This window comes from Lichenostomus cassidix, chromosome 8 (assembly GCF_008360975.1).
Source record: "Lichenostomus cassidix isolate B80296 chromosome 8, HeHo_3.0, whole genome shotgun sequence".
Classification (NCBI taxonomy): domain Eukaryota; kingdom Metazoa; phylum Chordata; class Aves; order Passeriformes; family Meliphagidae; genus Lichenostomus; species Lichenostomus cassidix.
The window spans coordinates 3,391,928-3,417,617 of NC_139489.1; the positions used below are offsets into that span (position 1 = coordinate 3,391,928).

The 25,690-nt window shown below is 43.1% G+C and overlaps 1 protein-coding gene across 4 annotated transcripts in view; it reads left to right on the plus strand.

Moving 5' to 3' along the window:
• The first annotated feature begins 1,503 nt into the window (after positions 1-1,503).
• The window catches only part of DAB1 (DAB adaptor protein 1), a 398,763-nt gene continuing 374,576 nt past the window's right edge, over positions 1,504-25,690 (plus strand). For 2 of the 4 annotated variants that reach the window (XM_085067477.1, XM_085067479.1), the window contains exon 1: positions 1,775-1,958. The gene's annotated coding sequence lies outside the window, so the exon portion shown is untranslated. Of the gene's footprint in view, positions 1,575-1,774; positions 1,959-25,690 lie in introns of those variants that run through there. The other 2 variants (XM_085067478.1, XM_085067480.1) reach the window with 2 other exon arrangements.

The window sequence follows — 25,690 nt, forward strand, 5'->3', positions numbered from 1 at the left end:
GCTGTTACTCCTGCAATAAATATGTGACACAGGAGAGCAGGTAAGAGATTGGGGCCAGGAAAAGTGGTTTAGTCAAATGTGTCAGGTCACAGTGACAAAAGGTTAACAGCCTGTCACGTGGCACATGCCCACAGCCACCGAGTTTTGCAGCTATTAACACCTCCAACAAGGCTCCCTCTCCCATGAGGTACAATAACCACCGATGCCTTAATGATCTTACATATGAAGGAATATGTAAAGCAGCTTAAGTCTCATTCTCGAGCTATTACAAGCTTGATCTCCTAGAATTAGACAGAAACTTTAATCGCTGTCTGACTGCTGTGGTTTGTGATCTCACACGTGAATTTCTTCCTTGCCAGGGATTAATTTTGCTGTTTGGTGACATCCCATTGAAAGAGTGGACAAGAGCAAGAAATATATCTGTGCACAGACAGTAATTCTCCTTCCTGAGCCTGCCCAGCAGGCCAGGCACCTATTGACAGAGCTGGCTTAGGTCAGAGCTTGCCAGAGAAACACTTAACATCCATCTGTGAACAGCAAGGGAAGTTGGATCTACTGTGGCTGTAAGCTGTCACTCAAAAGTATTTCTGCCTTCAAAGTCCGTTTCCAAGCACAGGAGCAGACACCTTCCTGCAAGGGGAGACGGCAGCCAGGAACAGAACCTCCTGTGGGACAGCCAGGCAGCATCCCAAGGAAAAGAAGGCAGCATGGGGAGGAAGGGGGATGCCACATCCCGCTGGGCCCAGACGCCTCTTGGCGTCTTCGCTGGATCTGAGGGACCAGCCTGCTCTGCCCGAGCGCCCGTGGATGTCCCCAGGTGCCGCCTGTTGCCAATCCCCGCTGGGGAGGGATGGCGCTGCCCAGCCTGGCCCAGGGCTCAGGTGTTCCATTTCCCACGGGCAGCGCTTGGCTGCAGCCCCCCGGGCCCTGAAGCCAGCAGTGATGGCCACACAGCCCCGCCACGGCACAGCCCCGCCACGGCACAGCCCCGCCACGGCACCCCAGCGCTGCAAGGAAGGAAGGAAGGACTTTGCCCAGCTGTGCCCCGAAGGAAGGACAGGCAGAGGGAAGAGCCGGGCAGCGGACGATGCTGAGAGGTGCTGCCGGGGGCCGGTGGGGTTTTGGGGGAGCGTGAGGGCGGGCAGCGGGCTGGCAGCCGCGTCCCCTCGCAGGGAGCGGGCGGAGGAGAGGGGACAAGGAGTCCGGGGCCGGCTGCTGCCGGAGGGGCCCGGAGCTGCCGGAGGGGCCCGGAGCTGCCGGAGGGGGGGTCCCCGGCGGGCGCCGCCCCCTGCCCGCGGCCCGGGCGGGGCGGGGGGCTCCTGCTGCCCGCGGCTGGGGGGGATGCGCTAGCGCGGTGCTGCAGGGCACCGGCGGTGGCTGCGGGGGACCGGCGCTCCCGCCGCGGGCCCGGAGCAGCCTCCGCCCGCGCAGGCTCCGCGCCAGCAGCGCAGCGCAGCGCGGCGCAGCGAGCAGGGAGCGGGGCGCGCAGCCCGCCCGCCGCCGCCAGAGGACGAGGAGGAGGAGGAGGATGATGAGGATGAGCGGGGCGCTGCGGGGAGCGGCGCCGGCTGCAGGTAGGAAGGAGTAGGCGGAGGGGAACCGCGGGGCTGCGCGGGGGGAGCTACCCGCGGCCACCCCTCTCCCGCCGCTGCCTTGCGCGGAGCGAGTCCCGGCGCCCCGCGGAGCTCGGCGGAGTTGAGCGCAAAGTTTTTCCGCCGGGAGGGAGGCGCTGGCGCGGCGGAGCTGCGAGGAGGCGGGGAGGGATGCCCGGGCAGCTCGGTGCCGCCTCGTCTGCCGGCCGCCACTGCGCGGCTGGGACGTGCGAGCGGGGATGCGAGCGGCGGCTCGCCCGCAGGAGCCGCGCTTCGGGGCCGTGCGGGAGGATTTAACACTTCCAGAGCCGGGCACGGGCAACTTAGAGCCGTAGTGAGCATCTCCGGGCCGTGCTGCGAACGAACGTGAGACACCGCTTGCTTTCTTATTCCTGTGTGTGTGTGTCTGTGTGTGTGAGACTCTCGAGCTGGGTTTTCTCGCCATCCACCTCTGCGTGCCAGCCGGGAAGGAGCAACTTGAACCGGTTGTCCCCTCTTGGTTTGAAATTTACAGCCCGAATAAATATTTTGTTGCCCTTCTGCCTTTTTCTCAGCGCCTTCTTGTAGTGTAGATGATTAATCGGGGAGGTTAGTGGCCAATTAGGCATAACCTTGTAGGAAAATAATTACGTGAGGATATATGGGGTTTGACTAGTGATGTGGTACGGAATACACCCAGATCTTGGTCGCTGCTTCCCCATGTGTGCAAATTCAGTGTGTTCTTGATTTTGGATGGAAATGGAAATGTAATGACAAATATGTTACTTTCAGTGGAAGACTAGTATTTTCCTTGCCAGTGAAATATATAGCAGCTCTAAAGTAAAATGTGCATGTCTGGGGATATAGAGAGGGGTTCTCTTTTCCTGGTCAGCCACTAAATGTTTCCCTCCCTTTTAAATATGGTCTTTCTAGTGGTGCTGGGTGCTTTGAATGTTTGGTTTGCAGAATGAATTTCATTTCAGTGCCCTCGGAGTCTTGTGGGAAGAAGTGTACTGCTGTGTCTTTTGAGGCTGGTTGTTTTAACTGATCTTGTTAAATAATGCTATTATTAAATGATGGCAAATTGGAGCAAATGTGTTTTTCATTGCCCACAAGTTGTGTTTCTGAGCTAAATTTCTTTTTATGGCTGGAGAGGTTCTTGCACTGCAGTATTACAATACAGCCATATTAAAAAGGTCCTTGGAGCAAATAACCCTCTAATGCTGCAGCTATCTTTTCAGTAGACTTCAGTAGTTCTGTGGGAAGTAATTATGTTGGATTTAAGGAATCTGGGCTGAACTGATTGTGCTTTTTTAATTGTGGTGCTAAACTGCTTGTAGATATTCATGTGAGTAGTAAATCTAAACCCAAAATCTTAAGAAGCAAAGCTCCAAACCCAAGGCATTATTTGTGATGATTTTTTTTTTGGCAACAGGTTTTTTGGTGTGGTTTTTTTTTTTTTTTTTTTACTTTCTTCCTTCTTTCTTCCTACAATTGACAGAGATCTCCAGCTTGAATACCTTTCCTTAACCAAGCAGAGTGCAGTAGTACATGATACCATCATTCTCTTCTGTGTATGGTTTACTCTATCTGTGATGCTGCAAGGAATGAAGGCAAGGAAGACCTGAGATAAAAGGGAAAAGAAGATTCCTGAGGTTGATGGTGTTGGCAAATTGACTGATTAAGGTTTTCCCTCAGGTACCCCACTAGGTTTTAGATGGTCTCTTTGGGATGTGATGCTGAAAGCACAGGTCAGCACACATCCTTCAGTGATCTCACACCGAATTCTCTCATGTGTGCTCGGGAGGTGTGAAAAGCAGACATGGAACTAAGCTTCTAATGTCAATATTTGGTGCTAAAAATTTAATTTTGAGCAGAAGACGGGCAGGTTGGTTACTTCTCTTTAACTGCAGCTCTTCATTACTGGTTTTTGTTTGCTCTAGTAAACAAACACATAGCTCTTAAAATTGAATTAAGTGTATAAACTGCTTGAACCAGAGAGGGGAGACAGAATAATAAATAAAGAATTAAGCTATTGTGCCACTGGCTGGCTGATTACAGCCTGATCACTCAAGCAGTGCTCCAAGCAAGCTCTCCATGCCCAGCACCCTTTTGCTGGATTGGAGGATGGGAGTGCTGGGGTGACTGTGGAGTGACACCTGCTTGACTGACAGACATTTATTGCAGAGTGGCACCCGGTGCTCTGTCATTTTGCCTCTGGAATGGTTTTCTCCAGAGAGCTGACAGAGAATTAAAATATTTACCATCAGGTTTTTGGAAGAGTTCCTCAAGATGCAGAGAGGAGGGTAGGGGAGTCCATCCATTTTTAGATCTCTCTAATCCCAAGCTTCTGTAGTTCCTGTAGTCATGCTAATTTTTTATTGATTGTTGTGGCAGTGACTGTTTCAGAGCACAGGAGTGCAAATGTTTCTACTCCACACAGGGTAGTCTTAAAAAGAAATCAAAGTGGGAAGGAAGGAGTGGCTGAATGAGACCTCATACTCCAGTCTTTTTTTCAGGTTGTTCATGAAACTGAGGCCATTGATGGACTGTTGTACACTTTTGAAATTCAGTTTCAGTGGGAGAACTGAACTTTCCATCCATCCTGTATTTGTTATAAGTGCCAAATTATCCTGAGCACTACTTATCACAAAGATGCAAACCTCAAAGTTCTCCAGCTCAAGCCCATTTCTCCACTGGGGCAAAACCATGGGAACAGAGGAGTCTGTGGTGGAAAATGGGTATAATTTCCCATGTGGATGTCAGCTGTGTGCAAAAGGAGCTGGGCTGGAGTCAGGACTGACACTCAGAATGGCAGTGCATGAGCAGCAAAAATTGTGTCAGTGATTTCTGGTGATCAGCTCTCTCCTTACTAAACTCGTGTGTGCTGCAGATCAGGAGCATAGTGTGTGCTTCTTTAACATCTGGTGCTTACCTAAAATCCCTTTGCAGATCCATCTGTGCTCATCAGGTGAGCCTAAGTCGTGCTTGTGCCTGGTATTCACCCCCTGGTACCTTGAATTTCCCCACTCAGTTCCTCACCCTTCACTAGGGGTGTTTCTACAGAAGGAGGATGCTCTTGGAGGTTTTCCATCACTCTGTTCCATCCACACTTTGTCAAGGGAAGCAAACATGATGGTGGAGCTGACAGAAAGGGATGCCTTCCCTGACAGCAAGGGGCAAAGGAGCAGGGTTAGGACATTCAGGAGAAAATGCCAGAATGGGTACATTCCCTGTGCTCCCCATTTTCCTGACTGCAGTCTGTCTGCAATTGCTCTCAAGGATTTTTAAGGATGTTCTTCTACTCTCAGAGCTCTAAAGAAGGAATAAGTGGGGTTTTTTGTGGGTTTATTCTTAACCAGAGATGCAGGAGCAGGCTGGGAGTGAAAACAAACCAATCTCAACTGCTGCTAAGAGCTCTTGGAAGGGGCAATGAGAAGTATTCTTTTGAGTAACCCGGATAGCAGGTGGAAATGACCCTATACACGGTGTCTATAAAACAGCATGTTGGATAAAATGGTCCTATTACAGGAAGTGCAGAGGGCAAAAAACCTAAGCAGTCTTGACAATCATTTTGGGATTGTTCTGCAAGAAAATCAAAGGCTTGTCAGTTTTTGCTTTTATGCACATAAATCACCTTTGCTCCTCCTGTTTCATAAAATGCACTGGGTCAGGACTTTTCAGTTTGCCTCCACACTATTGTGAGTATTTACAGTAGAATACACATAGCACACAACAGGAGATTCATATTTCACAGCAATTTCATTTTTCATCAGTATGCCAAGTTAAAGAACCTCCAACTTGCCTTTAAAATAGCGTGAAGATTTGCAAGCCAGTTAAAAGGGATGAGAATACATTCTGATATTCCTCTTTTATATCCACAGATTGATGCATTCAACAGCCAACTCCTTTGATTCTTCCAACATTTAAACATGAGTGACTTAGTGAAAAAACACTGTGTGAATATTTACTCCTGTTTTAATGTAGCAGGGCTCTGTTGAAGTCAAAGCAAGTGCAGCTGGTTCCTCAAGCTGAGGATATGGCCCAGCAAAGGACTTTCCTAATTGGCAGGAGGCTGGTTTGGTACCATTCCTTGCAGGGCAATATTTTCAAAAAAAGAAAAAAGATAAATTCTCACTAACAGAGGGATTTCTCATTTGTGAAGTGAAATGCTCCTCAGTGAGAGGTGAGGGGATTACTCCAGCTCAGAGAGTGTTTTCCCTGACTAATATATCCAAAATGTATGTTGGGATTGCCCAACACTGATAATTCAAGCACCTCTGGAGTGGAATACAGCAGCCATTCCAGGCTGGAAACATTATGCAGGAGGGGTTTAGGGAAGAGAAATGAAGAAAAACTAATCCAATTGAAACTGCAAGGGGAATTTAGGAAGCAGAATGCAATTATCCGAGTTGGATATTGGCCAGGACATGTTAGTTAACATTTTTGCTCTTGCGGGAATTTTCATGGGATCTTTAATGACGATGAATGGTCAGAGCTCTATTTTACATCTCATTTGAAAGCTGAGCTTTCATTCCTTCATGAGGATGAAGTGAGTGCTTTGCCTTCCTTCAGGATGAGTTGCTTTAGCCAATCTGCTTCCCTCCCCAGGGGTCAAGGCTCCCTGGGCACACCTGCCTGGCAATTCCACCTGCCCAGGGCTTTTCTTCACCCTGAGCTGATAAGTCAGAAGGAAATCCCAATACTCAGCATTGCACATCAAAGCCCAGTTCCAGTTTAAAAGGTTTTCATATGGAGAAGATCCCCTACAGTTGGACTGGCCATGGCACAGAATCACAGAATGGTTTGGGCTGGGAAGAACCTTAAAAATCAACTCATTCCAACCCCTGCCATGGCTGTATTTCCCTCCCTTTCTAGGCTGCTGGGTTTCTTCCCTTTTTTATGACTACTAATGGATGGAAGAATCATCTGTCAATAGTAAATATGATAAATCTTACTGAAACTGGCGTTCCAGGAGGAGTTGATGCATAAAATATTTTCTTCTCTAGAATCACAATTTTCCATTTAGCTCTCTTAACTTGAATCTTTTCTGAAGCAAACAAGCCAACAAGCACTTCTTCTCTGTAAAAAATCAGCGTCTGGTTACAAATGTGTTTTTATATTAGTGCTTTTTGGTATTCAGGCAAGGAAAACAGTAGGATGGCAGTTTGTTTTTCAGGGGGAGAAGGGGCTTCCTCTTCTTTTGGAGGCTTGGGGATGGTGTGTTTAGTGTGATTCAGTCAAATATTGCTCTGGAAACTCAGAAGGTTGCTCTGTATCCATTGAGTTACCTTTTAATCTGTTTATCAATGTGCTTGCAGACTATCTTAGAGGTCATGAAGCAGTGGCAGATGCTGGGAGATAAAATTAGATATGCATCCAGACTTTACTGTATAATTTTGTTAACAAAAAGAGCAGTGTAGTAATAGTAGATTTTTTTTCCCCTACTGGAAAACCTGACCTGAGATTTTGTTTTCCTGCAAGCTCAAATAGGTAGGCTGTGCTTCTAACCCACATATGCCACTGATACTCATGTGCAACACAAATAATTAAAAGATAACAGGGTTAAGACTCTCCTCGTAGCAAAGATTTTTGCTGTTTATATAGGAATTTCCCCCAAAACTCTCATGGTAACATCAATGTCAATAATTTAAAATGCTGCTTCAAAATCACTCAAAATATTCATAATGTATAAAGTAGCGCATTTTGTATCCAAGGATTTTATTTCTTCATTTTTGTGTCTTTGTGGACAGTTTAGGTTGTTTTGTGGTCTATGGAATGATGGACAAAGCAAATAACTGCATCCACTTATCCTGAATTTCTGGTTAAAATTAAAGAGCTGACCACTCTGCCCTGTCTTACACTGGGCTATGGTGCATTTCCTACAGAATTTGTGGGATTTCGTGGGGGTGAGTGCTGGGGAGAGTCTCATCATTCTGTTACTGTCAGACTTGCTTTAATTTACAGGTGGATCTTAATTCTGCTCATCTCCTCTTAGGATGTCAATCAAAAGCCCAACTCTGAGCTTTTTAAGATGTTCAGAATATGTGCAATATAATATTAAGGACCAAAAAGGTATCATGATTATCATCCAAAAGCCTCAGAGATGAAACCACTCTTCCTCATCCCAGTAAAATAACAATGTCTTTATTCCAAGGCTTCTTAGATAGCTGTGTGAGGCTGGGTTTTGTCCCTCATAAACAAAGTGAGTGTGCTTAGGGACTCCCCATGTAAATAAAGTGCCCATTCCATCTGCCTGCTGTAGCATGACCCACAAAATAACAACAAATGTTTCCACTGCATGGAAGAATTTGATGAATACATTATGTTGGCCAGGTGTAAAGCTGTGATCTGTGACATTTCATGCCTCATGTGGGCATTGTGCTGTCATGTGGCACAGTGGGCTGCATTAATAGAGTCTTTGGGGATAAAGAAAGACAATATGGACAGAAGCTGTTGTTAGGCAAAATAAATTATAGAGTAGCTCAGCCAGTGTGAGAAGGATTGGGAGTGATGTAGTTTCAAACATCATTTTTCCAGTAATTGTGCTGTTTGAATTGTGACCTACTTTAATAACATTCTATCGTTTTTAATATTTCTTTATTCATTGCATTTTATACACACTCAGGTGGTTTACTGCAAGCTGTGTGGAAATTACAATGAAGGTCAAGTGCTCTCTGTGAGGATAACTTATTACTGAAAATATTAACTGTTGTCATTACTGTTTTCCAACATGAAATTTTATTTGTCTGGTGAATGAAGAGATGATGTCGGGCTTGTGTTAAAGTGTGTGATTACTGTCAATAGACCAAAGTCCCTCCAGTCACAGTTTTGAGATGTACATGATCACTGAACAAGTCTCACTTTAAATTGATTTATTTTTCCCTCCACTGTTAAGCTGGTACAGGCCCTTATCAGAAACATCTTTCAGATTAGGACTGGTTTATATAGATTTAACTTTTCAGAGCCTTCAGTAAGCTGAGGCTAAACTGAGATTTGCAACTTTACTGTTGAAATAACCATGCCTTCACTTGGCTTTGCAGCCCTTCAGATGAGCTTAAATTCATGCTTTAAATTGTATAAATTCAGTATTTTTCATGTGGAGAAGGCTTTGGTCCAGTGGAGGTCTGTGTAGAGATGGAGTAAAGCCTTAGTTAGGGCTGAGAGCAAGCTGTCCATGGCCAGTGCTGGTGTCAGTCAAATCACAGGTGCTCCAGAGTGGTTTTCCATACAGGAGACCTTCCAACAGTTGCCCTGCCATTAGTGGACATGTAATTGTGAATTTTTAGTGAGAGTTTGGAAAAATGGGATCAGGGCATCACCTTCTCAAACCATGATCCCACTTTGGTCGAGCAAATATATTAGTTCTCTTTTTATAAATTGCAAGTATAACTTATTTATTTTCATGGAAATCCATGGGGGAAAAGAGAAGCCTTGCAGCATCCCTACTGTCCTTACAAAGCCTGAGAGACATGTGGGATAACAGTGCATCATTTCCTACATATCATCAGACTAGAATCATCTTGTGTAAAGGTCAGCTGTCCATAGTGTCTGAAGGGTTTCAGTTTTTATTGTGCATATTTGAGGTTCCTTTAGGAATCAAGTCTAAAATGGGTAGAATGAAGACATGAGAGTTGCAGTGAATATTCACCCTTTTGGCTGCTGCAGCAGATCAGGGATTGAGGCTTTACCAGTTTTCTCATTGCATTATCAAAATTCTTGCCTGCTGGTTTGATGTGATGGACTTAGAGGTTTTCCTGGTCCAAGGCCAAGGACATCTCAATTTATGAGTCATGTGTATCTAATTTTCCTTCTGAGCTATGTCATTTGAATTCTCTACAGTTGTGTCTTCTAAGTATAATCTGGATGAAAAATGGAGTAAGCAGGTAAGTGTCCTGCTGAAAGGTTCTGGTCTGCTGTGCTGGGTTTGGGCTGGAGAGGTAAGTTAGGAAGGCAAGAACTGTTCTATAGAAACAAAAAAAAAAATCCCCAAATTAGAGATTTTTAGCTGAATGTCTGTTTTCAAAGTGCATTTGATCTACACTAGACAAAGATTTCATGTCACCCCAGCATAGCAGAGGGAGTGGAACAGGAAAAAGTTAGCCCAGAAAAGAGAGGACTTCTGATAAAGACTTATTAAAACCCTCTGGAGAGCTGAATAAGGAATTGTCTTTTCTGTTTAATGAAGGTGTTCTCCCCTTGGTGTTTGACAGTGCAATGATCTCTCTGTTGGAGCTGCTTGTTCTTACCCAATACCTGTGTTGGATATATCTGCACCTCACTCCACAGCTGCACAAAGCTTGCAAAGGGACCCAGCAGAATATTGTGTATATATTTAAATAAAATAAAAAAAAGTTTAGAAACCATTAGATTTCATTTAGGTCATATTTGAAGCTTTGTCCCAAGCTCACAGCATGGAAACTCCATGTTTATTGGGAGTGGAGAATCTTGGGTAATTGCTTGACATGAGGAATTAGGGCTTAAGAAGAGCACTAAATATCATGAGACTTGTGATAAAATCTTAAGCACTGCATAAGCCACGGAGGGCTGTCAGATTGTAATTAGGTTTGATCATTATCAGCTTGAGCCAGATTTGCACAGGTTACTGAGACATGGAAGGCCACGTGCTCCATTACCAATTCCATGAGCAGCTCAGCCCTCCAATGGAACTCCTCCTTGATGACGCTGATATGGGCTGACCAGGCTTTTTCTTCATTTCCTTTCCATTTTGGTCTCTTTCCATTACAGGTTACTTTGCACAAGCTCAGGTTATCTTTCCTAATCACAGGACACCAGGAATTCCTCCCCCGTGGAGAAATTATCTGTCCTGAGCATCGCTTTTCGTCCTGTTGGTTATGGTTTGCCCAATTCTTTCTAATTCTGGAGATTGAGGAAGTAGTTTTAATTCTAAATGGTTGTCTTTGGAGTGGGTTATTTTTCTGTGGAATTGCTTGTCTGTTTCTGTAACTTTTTGTAAGCAAATTTTTAGGTAATATAATATTAATGTGGTAGTGAGAATTTCACCTTATGCAGGACCCTAGGGTACAATGACATTAGTCAGTGGAAGGAGCTGGGATAGAGTTTATTAATAATTCCACTTATTACAGACTCTGTTGCCTTCAGATTACCATTTCAAGTGCAAATACACGGTGGAGATTACACATGGCAACATTTAAAAAGCAAAGTTCAGATGCTGTAATTGTGCAATGGAGTCGCTTGGAATTATTTAATAAAAGAGACATACAAAAAGGTTCCTGGCTCTAATTTCATTAATAATGTATTTTGCATTTGGCTGGAGACATGTGGCTGGCAGCTTTTCTTTCAGGGTGTTGTGGAACAAACCAGTAATGAGTAAGATTTCCTCACTGGAATTAGGCTGTACATCATGGCTTCTAAGAGTAGCAAGATCACAGATTTCAAAAGCACAAACTAGGGATTGGAAGAGCATTTTTTAGCTGTCAGAAAATAGGAACAGAGATGGGAGAAACTGTGATCTGTGCAGGAAAATGGCATGTCCATTGAAGCTGGTTAATGTGATATGTATCCTGATTTATTCTCCCTGTTTATTGAAGAAGCAGCATGGACACACACTCACTGCTGTGCCAAAGACTTTCACAGGAGCAGTTTATGCAGCAGCCAACCTCTTCTGCCAGTGAGATTTCCCTTCTAGTTGCAAACATAATATTTTACCTTGCAGATGTCAATGCTGGCTCTCTGGTTCTGCTCACCTTTGCTTCCCCTGCAGCTCCCACAGCTGATTGGGCTCCCAGCTCTGCAGTTGCCTGGCTAACTCACTTTCTGCCTCATTTGCTTCCCAATGACTGCTGAGCAGCATTCCCAAATTCAGCACCAGCCCACCTTTGTGACTGGCTGCTCAGTTTGCTGCAGTAGCAGCGTGTTTAGTGACTTCTCTTAAAAGACATTATAGCCATACATCTTTTGAATTTTCAAGCTAGATTTCATTGCCTTCACCAGAAGGAGGGAATGAACACTGAGGAAAAAATATCCCACTGAGGGCACTGTGAGGAATTCCAGCTAGGTGATTCAGCAGATGGGAGCTAATGCCAGGGGTGAGATGTGTTGGTACTCACTGTGTGCTTTCCTGGAGTAAAGCAGAACCTCCTGCTCACCTGATCCATCCTGGACATCTCTAGCAAATATTGGGCCAAGACACTTGTGTTGTTGGTACTTTGCATTTGAAGAAGTGAAAGCCAAGATTTTAGGGAGGTTTAAACATTTTTTCACTGAGCTTGAGACCTTTTGAGTAAACCTAATACAACTTGAGATCACTGGTAGTTCTGAGCTCTTTTCAGCTTGGTGCTCACAGTGACACAAACAGAGCTCAGGGTGTGAGCTGTGAGTGCTGTTCCCCATCAGTTGTTTTTTCTCTGTACAAGATTTTGTGTTTAGTCCTTGGTGGCTCCCAAGGAGGAGTCTTGGGCTGATTCCCTTCTCACAGCTCCATCTCCATGTTTGTGGACCCTCACTGGTCTGGTGGTCACTGACTTTAATTCTGTGGGAAGACAAACAAGTGTGAGTCTGGGGGTTTTTAGTTTCTTTTGTTAAGATTCTGCTCAGTCAGAGGTGAGCCTTTTTTTAATGGAGACTTGAATGGGCTGATTGTGCCTTTTTTCCCCATGTGCTTATTTCTAAGAAATGTCTGCCATAATATTTAAGGCCCTTTTTAAAACCTTGTGTGGGTGTATCCAGATTCTGTTGCAGTTTAGGGACAGCACTGTGATTGCCCACTTTGTGCATTGTCTTAACCAAAAAACCCCCTTTCATGTTGTATATCTCCTGGTTTTGTAATCAAATTTTCCACCAATTTAAAAGTTCTGCATCTGATTCCAGAATTCCAGCTTCTCAAATGCTGGAAAGTAGATGGTATTTTTTCTTTAAAAGTCTGTAAGTACTAAACTAACAGCACAGAAACAAAATCCTACATAAACTCAAGTAGTTTTTACTTAATTCCTTACCTAATTGGGGTAACTAACAAAATAAAATTGGGACAGAGATGTGGCATTCATGTGCTTTGCTGTATTCTGTGGATATCTGATTTGTTATTGTAATATTGGTTATCTTGTAGGTGGCATATTATTTTAGAGCTCAGCGTTGGAGAGCTGCTTGTGATTCTGTTGGAGGATGGGAAAAACAACAGAACGAGGCAGGGATCTTGTTTTTTTGGTGCTTTTCTCTTGCAGGAGGCTGAATGTGAGCCTTGGCACTGCTCCATAGCAGAGGAGCTTGCAGTGATGCTGCAGTTTTGTTGGTGCCACTGCAGACACAAAGGCTAAAACAAATCAAACTGAGCTGAGAGGAGCAGATGGGGCAAGTGAGAAGTTGGGAAATCATTCAAAGTGTTAGACACCGAGCGATTTCAATTTTCCCGAGACAAGTGGGTGCTGTGGCACAACATGGCTCTTTCTGACACTCAACACACGTGAGACAATTTTGGAATAAAAGCTGCATCAGGTGTTCCGTTTCCAAATTTCCCTGCCTGAGGGGGAGAGTTTGCATTTGGCAAGGCTGAGTGTAAGGGGGGGTGGGGTGGTGAAAACAAGCTTATCATGAATCCTTGCAGGTGGTTTGTTGACCACTCTGAGCAGAGTGTGTGCAACAAATGGGCAAAGTTCCTCCTTTGCAGGCAAAAATGGAATTTATGGGGATATCACAAGGCAGTGGGGTCAAAGAAATCAGGCAGGGATATCTCCTTTCTCCTAAAAATGTTGTCTTGATTTTAATGTTCTTAAAAGATACGATTTCCCCCATAGTATGGCAATAACCAAAAGAATAAACCCCTCACTTTGATAAATATGAATGTTGGAAATTTGGGTTATGAATCAGTTCATAACTGATCAGTTCTGAATCCACTGAAATTCCTTGCAATGTGTGACCTGTATCCCTCTGTCTCATTGTTCTTCTGTTAAGATGTTATTTTAAGGGATTTGGTTTCTTTTAAAAGTATGGAAATGAGATACAAAGAATTCTGGTCTCATCTGATAATTGTGCCCTAACCACAGTTTTGCAGTATTTATTGTTTCTAATAAATAAACTGACTGTAGATAATTCCTGCTGTAAATGCTGTGGGGCAGAGAAAAGTTGGGTGTAGGAAAAATGTGTGTGATAAGGCATAGATCCAGCAGAAAGAAAAGGAACTTAAATAGCAGTTGGATTCTTTCCATCCACCCTACAAAGAAGAAAATTGGTTTGCAGGAAATATAGGTCATGGCACTGTTCTGGCATCTTGATGTTGCTGTTTTGTAAGTACACTGGATTGCTGGCAGCACAATTTGGGACTCCCATTAGAGCTGCTCTTTGCTGTCAGGCTTAAAGGCCGTTTAATATCCCTTATCTGATCTAATGCACTCCTCACAGAGACAAAGAAAATTTAAAAGATGCTGTGAGGTTGGGGAGGTTTTGTTTGTGTGTGTGTTTTTAAAAAAATTTGTTTAATTTTTTTTTTGAGTTGTTGAAAGCCAATTTGGCGACTTCTTCTGTTGCATCCAAAAGTCTTGGGACTTCAATGAGAACCCAAGGATCAAGGATGCTCCATGAATGAGGCATTGAAGGGAGGTTTTTCTCCCTTCTCCATGATAAAGCAAAGAAGAAAATTAAACCTTACATTACTGAGCCACATGGTTTTGCAGATACCAGTTTGTTACTGGAGAAAAGAAAAGAAAAGAAAAAGCCTTAGCTTTTTGAATATGAACTTAGGACTGGAAGTTAACAAATCCTTGAAATTGGATGAAATCAATGTTGGTTGCCTCTTCCTTGCTGTGTCCTGTGGTCACCTCTGGCTCACATGGCTTGGTTTGGTTTGGTTTCATTTGGTGCAGGACTGTGGTTTATGGGGTTTTTTGCAGCTGCAGAACTGTGGTTTATGGAGTTTTTTGCAGGTGCAGGGCTGTGGTTTATGGGGTTTTTTGCAGCTGCAGAACTGTGGTTTATGGGGTTTTTTGCAGCTGCAGGGCTGTGGTTTATGGGTTTTTGCAGGTGCAGGGCTGTGGTTTGTGGGTTTTTTGCAGGTGCAGGGCTGTGGTTTATGGGGTTTTGGCAGGTACAGGTCTCTCTCAGGCTCATTGTTCCAAGAAGGGCTGCAGTGAATTGAAACCCTTTTGTTTCGGTAGAAGTTCTACCAATTTATTGCTGCTCAGTCTGGAGATTTTCAAGCCTGACAAAGACAGAAGAAATGCAGCTCCAGGGTTTCATTGCTGCCCCAATGTGTTTGCAGTGGATGGAATTACCTGGGAGTTCATCAGGAGCAAACCAAACCCGTGGAGAGCTCACAGCTCATGCTCTGCTGGCTCAGGGAATGGCTGAGCTCTGGAATAAGAAGGAGCTGAGCAGTTCCCTCTTGCCTGAAGATTTCCTAAACCCCTAACAACTTGCATTCATTATCTGCTGTACCCTTGGATATGAAGGATTTTTTTTAAACAGGCAATCAGGAATATTTCAAGTAGGTGTTTCTTCTGGGTGGATCTAAGCATCAAACCAAGGTTATTGTATCTTAGTTTCTTGGTTTCTTAATTTCTTTCTATCACTTCCAGCAGGATTTGTAGGACTGATTCTGTGAGTCTTGAGCAAGGTGTGCACACATGCATGGGTATGTGATTTAAAAAAAAGCCAAAAGTAATACCTTTAAAAATCTATTTATTATTATTTTTTATATAAAGGTGCAAAAAAGAGCAAACAGAAAGGCCTATCAGTTGTGTGTGTCTGATTGAAATGCTTACACTCTTATGCATAAATTATTATTGCATGCAGTTGCATGAACAAATGGAAAAGCTGGGTTTAGGACCCCTTGAAAATAACCTATTTCTGTTAGACATGCATATTATTTAGATATATGCTTGTCTACGCAGTGTATAATTTTTCAGTGGCTCTTTCAGAGGTAATTGTGGAAGGCAAAATGTGCTGTGTGAATATGGTACTTCAAATTGTAGAATGCTTCCATGAGAAAATGTATGATTAGTCTGCAAATAATCTCTTCAAAGGCCCTATTACAATTCTGAACTCTCAGATAGCTTGGGTAGTCTTTGCTCTCGCTTTGGAGGGACTGAGAATGTTAAAACCATTTACATGTATTGTCACAAAATAATTTTATGGGGTTGATCCTGCCTGACACGATGCTTCACACCATGATGGAAAATTCATAAATGTTTTCTCCCATTTGATGCTCAAGAAGCACTCAAAAGCACTCATTTCTGTAAGAGTTATTTTCTCTCTTTATATTCAATTCATAGATTATGGTCAAGTGTTCATTTTTATGGTATTTACAAGAAATCAGTAGAGCCAGCTTGCTCATAACATTCTCCCTCCACCCCCTGCCCAGATTCATCCTTGCAGCATCCTGGAACAAAGAGAGCTGAGATTCTGAGCCATGCTCAGATCTGATTTAATAATGCATTTTCCTCTAGTAAATTTTTAAGAGGCTGAGTTGTTTGTGGTCAAAGAGTCTAAGGTTATGTCCTTTATAGTGAAGACAGGAGTGGTGGTTAATAAGTTTTTGAGCTGCCTAAATATTTTAATTTGGGATTCAGTTCTCAGTCTTGTATTGAAGCCATGTGTGTGTCTGTGCTCATCAGCTGGTGATGGTCCTCACTCTGACTTCTCCTTCCCTTAGTGGCAAAACATCCCACCTTTCTCTTTGCATGGAGTTTGTCAAAGGCAATCTGCTCTGGGCGTTGAACTCTTGGAAGAAGCTCAGATTAATGTGGGAATCTCTCCATTCATCCATTTCTCCAACAGAAGGTTGAGTTCTCCCTTAGAGCATTAGCTTCAGTTTGTGAAGTGTGCTGTTGGATCCTGGATTGACTGCAGGTGTACAGGGGGATGGAAGCTGTTCAGGGCTTGTGCTGGACCCTGACAGCTTCACCTGGAGCACTCGTGGTGTGACACATTGATGCTCCATTATTCACCCCAGTCTAGATAAAACACAGTATGTATCCTGTGCCTTGCTCTCATGCAGTGTGTTCTCCTTTAAAAGGGATATTTTAATGACTGTGGAGGCGTGGGGGAGACCAGCTGGCTGTAAAAGATGTGTAGGATTCAGCCTCATCCTACAGCTGCTTTAGGTGTTGGTTTTACTCTCTTTGATAACACATTTGTTATATTCTGTTGTTTTGAGGCTTGGCCTCTGTTCTCCATGAAGGACTCACACAGGGAGCACACCAGGGCTGGATGTATCCTTAATGCTGAGAGAAGGTTATGGGAAAGGCTGTGGTGAGAGAGCTCTGAGGAGCAGAGCATGTCACACATCATCACACTGCAGAGCTGTGGAGGTGACACGTTGATTCTGTTACTCAGTCCCCTCTGGCTGTCTGTGACCAGGTGATGACACTGATTTTTCACAGAACTTCAGTTGCCTTTCACAAGTTCACGATAATTTATCAGCCTGTGCACCAAGGAGTGAGCAGTTCTTTTTGAAACATGTTTTGTGTTCCTTGGAATTAATGATTTAAAAGGTGTGTCTGCAATACATTAAATAGTTGAACTGCTTTGGGAATTCAAATCTGATTCAAACCATTTGGTTAGCATGCCAAACACAGATATCCTAAACAATTTACTAAATACTGGAATTTTATTAGTTGCCAAATAGTTTTCTAAACTTTGGGGTATAGTTTTCTAAACATTGTGATTTTATTTTTTGAGATGCACCAGAAAAGAAGCTAATAATCTGGATTATTCTGCAATAGAATTAACCTAGCAGAAAACCCTTAACCAAAACTTACTGGTGTCTCTTTTTTTCAGGTATTGGTCAGAAATGTCTCATTCTGTTTGTCACGTGGGGTTTGTCAATGGTGGGATGTGGCTCTAGCCAGGAAAGGCTCCTGCTGGCCACTGCCCAGCCCAGTTTGGCTCCTGAGCTGTGCTCTGTGGCTCTGAGCTCTCCAGTCCCTGCTGCACCGAGCTCTGCTGCCATTCCCAGGATGTGCTGACCTTTCCAGCGAGCCCTGGGCTGCCCTGGAGATTCCTCCCTGCCACCCCAGATCAGCTCCCTGCCCAGCTCACCGCTGGTATTTTTGGCAAGGTTGTATTGCATTACTTTTTGAATTTTCCCCTGGTCAGGCTTGATTTTCTGTAACTGCTTTTTTGCAGCTCTGGAGGAGTTGCTGTGGCTGCACTGAGTGTTGGTTTTGGAGAATTTCTAACTCAAGGAAAGGCGCCTGCAGCTCTGGATAGGCACACTTTAAAATGTGTATTTATGAATTTAAAATGACAAACATTTTTTTGCTTGGGTGTTTTATTTTGGGATTTTTTTTTTTCCCAGTAAACCCTATAATGAGTTGATCCTTTGACTCACCCGCAGATAAGACAGTTCCAGTGAGAGAAGCTGTTTTATGGGATTCATTTTGGAAGCTATTCAGGGAAATTACTGTAGGCATTTTGAGAAAATTAGTGAGAGCATAGAAGGACCACAGAAAGGTTTTTTCCCTTAAGATTTGAAGTAGGGTCTTATAAAGGGAAGGAAAAAACCCAACCCCTGGTAATTAAGGAATTTTTAAAATAATGAAATAAAATTATGCAAACTCTGGTTTTGGATGTGGGTAAGTTCTTAGCTCCTTCTGCTAGTGAAATCTTTATTTTAAATTAAGGCTTTTGGAAGGGAAAGGAAATTAGTTAATCACTGCTTCAAGTGTGTGTGTATATATGGGGGTGTGTGTATCCCCTTTGCAAGATGTTAAAGAGTTTGGATTTAGGATGGTGTTAAAAAAATTAATGTACAACTTGTAGGTTTGAAATGATCAAGGCAACTACTCTAGGGTTCAGCTTGTGATGTATATAATCAGCTGAATTCACCTGAATTTTTTATCCTGGGGGGAAAAAAAAAGAAGTGAATTAAACCTTTGAAAGAAGTGAATCAAGTCTTTCACAGGGAATTTTTGATTATTTGAATTGGAGAGGGATATTTCTTGGTGCTTGAATTAGGTTAATGCTTTGTGGATATACATATATATGATCCAGGGCATGGAGAACTGGGGAAACTACACATGGGCTTGTGTTGAACAAAATGATGTTTTTGACTCCTGATGACACAGGTTATTAAAGGAGGAAGTCAGATTGTTGGAATAACTTAATCTAATTATTGTAAATGTGAGCCACACATGGAGTTTGTGATGCCAAACTGCAGCGAGGGGAATGGAAGAGCAGGTGCTGCTGTGGAGGATCCCAGCAGTATCCCGTGAAACTTTACACTAAATACCAAAAAACTTGGAAATGTGCCTCGTCTGTGCATGGGGCTAATTGATTTCTGAGCCACTTGGTCTGGAGCCCTGCTTGTATTTAAGGTACTCTTTGGAATCTCTCTCTGTCCTGACTATTCCTTTGTGCATAGCTGACATCAGGGACCTTGAGGTCACACTGAAGCCATTCAAGGAAATTTTTGGCAAACTTTCACATCAAAGGACAGATCCTGTGCTTGTGCTTCTTGCCTAATCTGGGGTATATTAAGCCTGAGACCACCTTCTTGTAAATACTTCAGTAAATATTTATTTTTATATTGTCCTCGTGTGTTAGCAGAGTGTCTGTGTGGTTTCACCATCTCCATCAGGGCAGATGTGCTGAGTGAGGCATTAATGCTGCTCTTTCTTCATTAGATGCTCATGGTAGACAGTGAGGGAGGGCAAGGGAATTGTGTGAGAAACTCCCTGCTGCTCTGCATCCTTCAGTGTGATGACTCAAGTATCCCAAAATCTGTGCTTGAACCCCTTCCTGCCTCTGGGTGACACAAATATCTGTGTGGGATGTGTGGTTTATCCTCCCTTCCTCTAGTCTCTTTCCCCCAGTGTTATTTTCTGGGGAGGAATAGCACATGAACCTATTTTAAAAATAAAAAAAAGATAAACCCAAACAAAAAAATCCCCACCTTGAATGACTGAATTTGTCACAATAATTAAGTATGGTAGCTACAGCTCTGGATGCATTTCACCTGCTAAGAGCTACTGCAGTCAGCACCATATGGTGGCCTTTTTTTTTCCCTTTTTAATAGACTTAGAACAGCAATTTGTTTCACCCGTGAGCCAGCACCACAGCATGCATTGCTTAACAGAAACAACCTAAGACTGGTGAGCTTTTCATTTTAAGTTTCAAGGAGCATTTAGCTGAGCTTCAGAGCCTGTGTTCTGGCACTGTCTGTTTGCATTGTAACTCTTTGATGTGTTAAAAGGAAAGGGCTGAAGGACAGAAGGGCTTGATTTTCTGACCAGAAACTCCTCACTGCTTCAGTCTTAATGTTTGCAAATAATATGCTAATATTTACCTGCCTCTTCGATTTATTGCCAAGCCCTCATCAGTGTCTGTGTGTCACTCTGACACCGTGGGGAGAAAATTATTGAAGGAATGGAAAATATTATTTTGTTTGATGGGTGGACTGAAAGTGCAGGGTGAGTTATGGGTATGTCTGTGCTTTGAAGCAGGGCCTGGTGCAGGATGCTCTGCCAAAACACAGAGCAGTGTTTCAGCACCATGGTGCTGTCCCTGAGGACCTTATCCCCAACAGTGTCATGGGGACGTGGCAGTGCTATTTTAGCCTTTTTTTTTTTCCCAAATGACCAGAGGTACTCAGATTTTAAAAAAAAGATTTTAACCACTTGCTGCACTGTGCCACAGAAGCTGACACATGTTAATGCAAACCCATAAGTAGTTCAGGACCCCCCCTTAGCTTTGCTTTTATGATTGACAGACACAAAATGAGTACAAAAATGAGAATTCCTGCATATTCTTAGGCTTCCTTAAAACTTGGGCAGGTTGTGCAGTACTGGAATGATGATTTGGTAGCACAGCAAGTTAATCTGTAATGTTTAATTCCCCTTCCATGGTGCTCCAAGTGAATTGTTTAGGTCAGGGAGGCAGCAGGATTCCCTCCATGGAACAACCATGAGAATCCACCTGCAGAGCACAGTGGGTCTCACACCCTGTGCTTGGGAGGCTGGAAATAGCCCATCTCACACCCTGCCACCTCCCCAGGCAGACACTGAGGAGGGGCATGCTGAATCCTCATTCAGATGCATCCTGGTGTCTCCCATCCTTCCTCCCTATCCCCTAATTGGCCTGGGGTCTTGCAGTTTGTGATGACCATTTAATTGTGGATCAATACGTGGGTTACCTGTGGTCTCTGGTAGTGTTGATAACCTGACTCTGCAAGTCATTCACCTGGTGATAACCAAGTCCTCTGCTTAATTAGGAGTAGCTGCTTAAAAATAAGATATGTGTCTGGGGGAAATGCAGGTTACAAATGGTTGCAATTAAAAGTCTTGTAGCAGATTCCCTACATCTATCCTGCTGTATTTCTTTTTCCAATCTTAAAAGACTGAAAATGCAACATTTCTAGAGGGTGCAGGTCTTCTGTTCAGCATTCAAGATCATCTCAAAGGAGATGAGTTTGAACACCCTCAGCCTTGCTCCTGCCTTGCATCCTTGTCTGCTTTAACTGGAATAAAATGTACTTTTAACTTCACAAAGCTTTAGAAACAACAGGGAATGCTGAGTGGGTTTTTTTTTTTGGTAAATTAACCAACTAATTTGGAAATAAGATGTGATTTTTATTTTTTTTTTGTGAGGACAATGCCCCATGGTACTCCTGTAGACCCTCCAAAATGTGGGACTTCCCAATCCCAAAGGGAAATCTCTCTTTAATTTTGCATCAGGAGTACTTGCTCTGCACAGGAGAGATTTTAATCTGAGTTTTGATTGGAGAGGGAGAGAGCTATTCCTTGGTGTTCTCTAATGAGATGGGAGAAAGGGGAGCACAGGGAGGGTAGTTCAGAGCCCAAGAGCTTTTTGTTCTTCACAGTCTTTTAACTTCATGTGCCTTTGCCACTTTCTCGTGCTCAAGTAATGTTCAAATGGGTTTAGTTTGCAAATTTAAATGAGCTTGCTAATGTTCTCATTTGAGCAATACCATCTAGAAATACTGATTAAAAATGTCACCTAGTGATTTTAATCTGTGAGGAATGGGCAGTTCTGGAAAAAGTAGATCAGGTTTTTTTTCTCAGTACACCTCCATCAAAGCAGAAATGGTCCTGCTAATATTCCTTGCCTGAAAGGAGTGTGTTTGGCTGCTTTTGGGAAAAATAAGAATTTGCATTTTATTTCTGAAGCACCATTAAATTCCAGTATTTTCAACCAGCACTGGATTTGAAGTTGAAATTTCTGGTTTGAGGGAATTTGACCCACCTTGCGGTTATGGGATGGTTGTCCTGAGCCAGTCTGGACTGCAGAGATTCCCAGGGCAGCTGCAAGCCTTGGCTCCCTGGGAGGTGTTACAAGGTCACCAAATGGGTTATTTGTCCAAATCCTCTTTTTATCAGAAATTTTCTGCTCAGGTGTTCAAGCCAAGATCTGCTGATATTTGCAACACAAAAGATGTTGTGTGTTTCCTCTGCTTGCAGGTCCCAAAGTCAGTACTTTTTTAGCAAATGCTGATATTCTAATTTGTTTTGCAATGCCAAGTCCTTCAGTAATCCAAAAATTGCTCAGACTACAGGTAAAGGACAGGATTTTCTCTTGTGGGAGAACAGTCTTGTCAAGTGTCCTGTTATTCAGCAGTCAGGAGGATGTGTCCTGCAGCAGGAGATACTTCAGAGGGCAGGTTGGGGATGGCCTTACTGGATTCATTTAGAATTATCAAGGTTGGAAGAGATCTTTTAAAATCATCCAATCCAATTTCTGGAAGCCAGAGATTCCCATTAGTTCAGAGCACAAGGAATCTCTGGTGCAGGTAGATTCTTCTCCTCTGCAGCAAACAATTAGCACAGACCTGAGGGAACCTTGTGTACTTAAATAAAGGAAAGACAAGATCAAAACATCATCTTATGATTTACAAAAAAGGTGAGTTGTGTTGTAATCTTAGAGCAGAATCATAGAATATTTAGTTTTTCCTAAAATTCTTTGAGGAAAAGGAAACTGAAGGATATGAACATCCAGAGTGTGGAGGCCTTAGATAGGAAAGAAAACCAAGAGGGGGAAAGATGAATAAACCCCATTTCATTTCTCACAGAATTTAGTGTCTTCCATTTAAAAAAGAGGTGAAGAAGGGTGAGAATCAGTTAGCATATGCCAACACTAGTATTGAATATGTTCTTTCATATATGAAATTATCCCATAAGTGAGACAAATCGCTTGAATCATTAAAAAAATCCCAGAAATGCTGATGTGGGAAAGACCTTGGGAGATAACTGAGTGTGTTGCCAGGCTCTTAGGTGAGATCAAGTGTACCTGTCTCACCTCCAGAAGCTGACAGTCTGTCTAACCTCTTTTTAAACCTTGGATATTGATTTCTCATCTTCCCTAGACAGCCTGTTCTGGGTCTTCACCACTCTTACTGTTAACAAGACTTTCATTTTTCTAATACCTAATTCTTCTACTGCTTGTCCTCCTGTCAGTTGCACGAGAAGAACTGATGGATGTCCTCCTCTGTTGGACACTTGTGGATGATGCTTAGCACCTCCTTAAATTAATCTCAACTTTGCTTTACAGGAAGAAGAAGAAGAAAAGGAATGTTGGCTCTTTTTTTTGCTGACAGTGCTTCTGAAATCATGGAGTTGTTTGTGGTGGTTTGGGGATTTTTTTCTGGTCTTTTTTTTTTTTTTTTTTTCCCTTCCAATTGACCTTTCCTGTATTTTAAGGAGTGGCACTTGAAATGGGATATCTATTGAGACAGTTAATGTCTTTATAGTGCAATGGGAAAAGGAAGATAAGCTCCTTGGTCTTAGCATCTTGTGCTTCTGTCACACTTTTTTGATAGTTCAGGTTTCCCAATAATACTGTATTTTTCACTTGCATTCATCGTAAGTGGCTGAAGTGCAGATACTTGGCCTTTTATCACCTCACACTTCCACCACATGAATTTTAAAAGGAAGAATAAAATAGAAAATCAAGTAGGAAGTGCTGCACTCTATCAGGTTCCAGATATTGTATCCAAGTCTCCAACTTGTTGATTTATTCTTTCTCTGCTGATTCTGCTCCCATTTCTTAGCTCTGTCACCCACAGCTGTTCAGCTGCTGTTGCTGTTTGGTCCTCTAAGAGCAATGGCATCTGATATTGCTGCTGATGGTGGCTGTTTCAGAGATCATTTATCAGGGAGGAGTTGGAGACTTCAGGCCTTGAGCCAGGGACTCTGCTCCTGCTCTTGGCAGAGCTTTAGTGAGCCTCTGACTCCCAGCCTTGTGTACTAAAGATTAGAAACAATTTCTAATTTTGGGGATGGTCATCCTTGCCTTTGCAAAATTCCTGTGTGCTGATTTAAATTTTAGAGAGGTTTCAGTCTCTTGCATGCTCTTTGTGATTTGGATTTTCAGAACCCTCTGAAATGAAAAAAGAATTAGTTTACATATTGTTTTTATAATATTATATTAGAACAATATCTTGTCTATGTATTGATGCTGGCATCATGATCAGTGTTTGGGTCTGCTAACACTCCATAATCCTCCAGGGAAGAGAAAGAAAACCAATTGTTAACAGATCCATTCCTCCTCCTTGAAAAAAGCTACCAGAGCTGTCAGGTAGCTCAGGTGATTTTCAGGAAGAACTTAACAGAACAAATCAAATCCCATAAAGATGAATGTATTTGCAATGTGTAGTTATAGGGTAGTTCTAAAGCACTGTGAGTCTCTTGAGTCTGATGGATTGTTACTCAATGATTTCAATCACAAGGTGATGCCAATGCATTTATTTCAGAGTTAATTTTACACCTGAACTGAAATAAGAAAATAAGGAGAGGACTTTAAGAAATGGAGACATTGCTGTTATTTAAAACTACTTGTGAAACAGATAACACCCCTCCCATATTCTGAAACAGGAATACCTAAAAGGCCTCGTTTTATTTGAGAACTGATGAAAAAAAAAGTGCATTTGTGATGCACCCTCATGAGTGCTCACAGTGAGGTTTTCCTCGATGCACTCTGTGATAATTATTCACATATCACTATGAAAATATTTACTGGGTGCCATATAATGCAACTGCACTTTGCTACCACTATGTCTGAGGGAATATTTCCTCCCCAGGAAGCAAAATTTACTCCCTTTTGTGCTTCAGTTTCTTCTTTTCCTTGTGCTGGGTTATTCTTTGACAACATCCCTTCACTGCTCATCCCTCCTGTGTCCAGCACCCTTGTCCTGTCTCCCTGCCCCCTGTGCCATCCCATTTCCACCCAAATTTCCAGCTGCAGTTCTTCCCACTGCTATTCCTCCTTCCCCCTTCCCCCATGTTTTTCCCAAGGCTGCTGTGCTCGCCTGCTCTGTCTGATTAGCTGGCTCCAGGCTGCGAGTTAAATGTCAGTATAATTTTTCCTTTCTTCCAGTCTTAAAGAAGTGCCATGAAATGGAATTTGAACACACACACAAAAAAATTCACTTCTGCTGGGAAAGGCTTAACCTGCAGTGTCCAAGCAGGCACTAAATCCCCACAAGGTTTGCTTCCATTTGTTGCTGGAATCCATCCTCATCAACAGTTGCATAGTGTAAAAGGCTGGAAATAAAAATGGTGTGGCCAGTGAACTAATAACACGGAGTGTATTCTCTTTTGTTCTCACATCTTGGGTCGATTTGCTGCTCTCAGTGTGCTCAGACACTTGCCAGAGGTTGCAGTTTCTCCTCTCAGGATATGACACTGGCCTTGATAGCAGTGATAATGAGGGAGTGGTTGTGGGTGCACTTCACATCTTCCCCAGGCAGCTACTGCTTAGTTGTTATTTATTTAATACAGTATTTTTTTTTTTCAATAAGGAGACAACAGATCATGATCAGGTTTTTATCTGAGGTTATTAAAAAAAAAAAAAATAAAGGCTTTCTAGCAGTGTCCAGCAGCCAGGAGTGGTGTCTGACCAAGTGTGACCAAGAAAATAGGACGAGCAAGACAGTGAAACAGGCTCTGTGCTACAAATCAATCCCCTGATGACAGGCAGCACCAGGGTCAGGGTGCAGTGGTTTTGTTCTGAGCACTGGGAAAAAGGTTAGGAAAGATGAACAGCTCTACAGCAAGAGGAGTTGTGGGTTCTGTTTTTGCCTCTTGCTGAACATGGAGAGCACTCAAGGGCTGTGCTGAGTGGGGCCAGCAGAGGCTGCCATGGCCAGGCTTGTGCCTTGGATCAAAACTGAATTCTGGGCTGCTTTATATAAA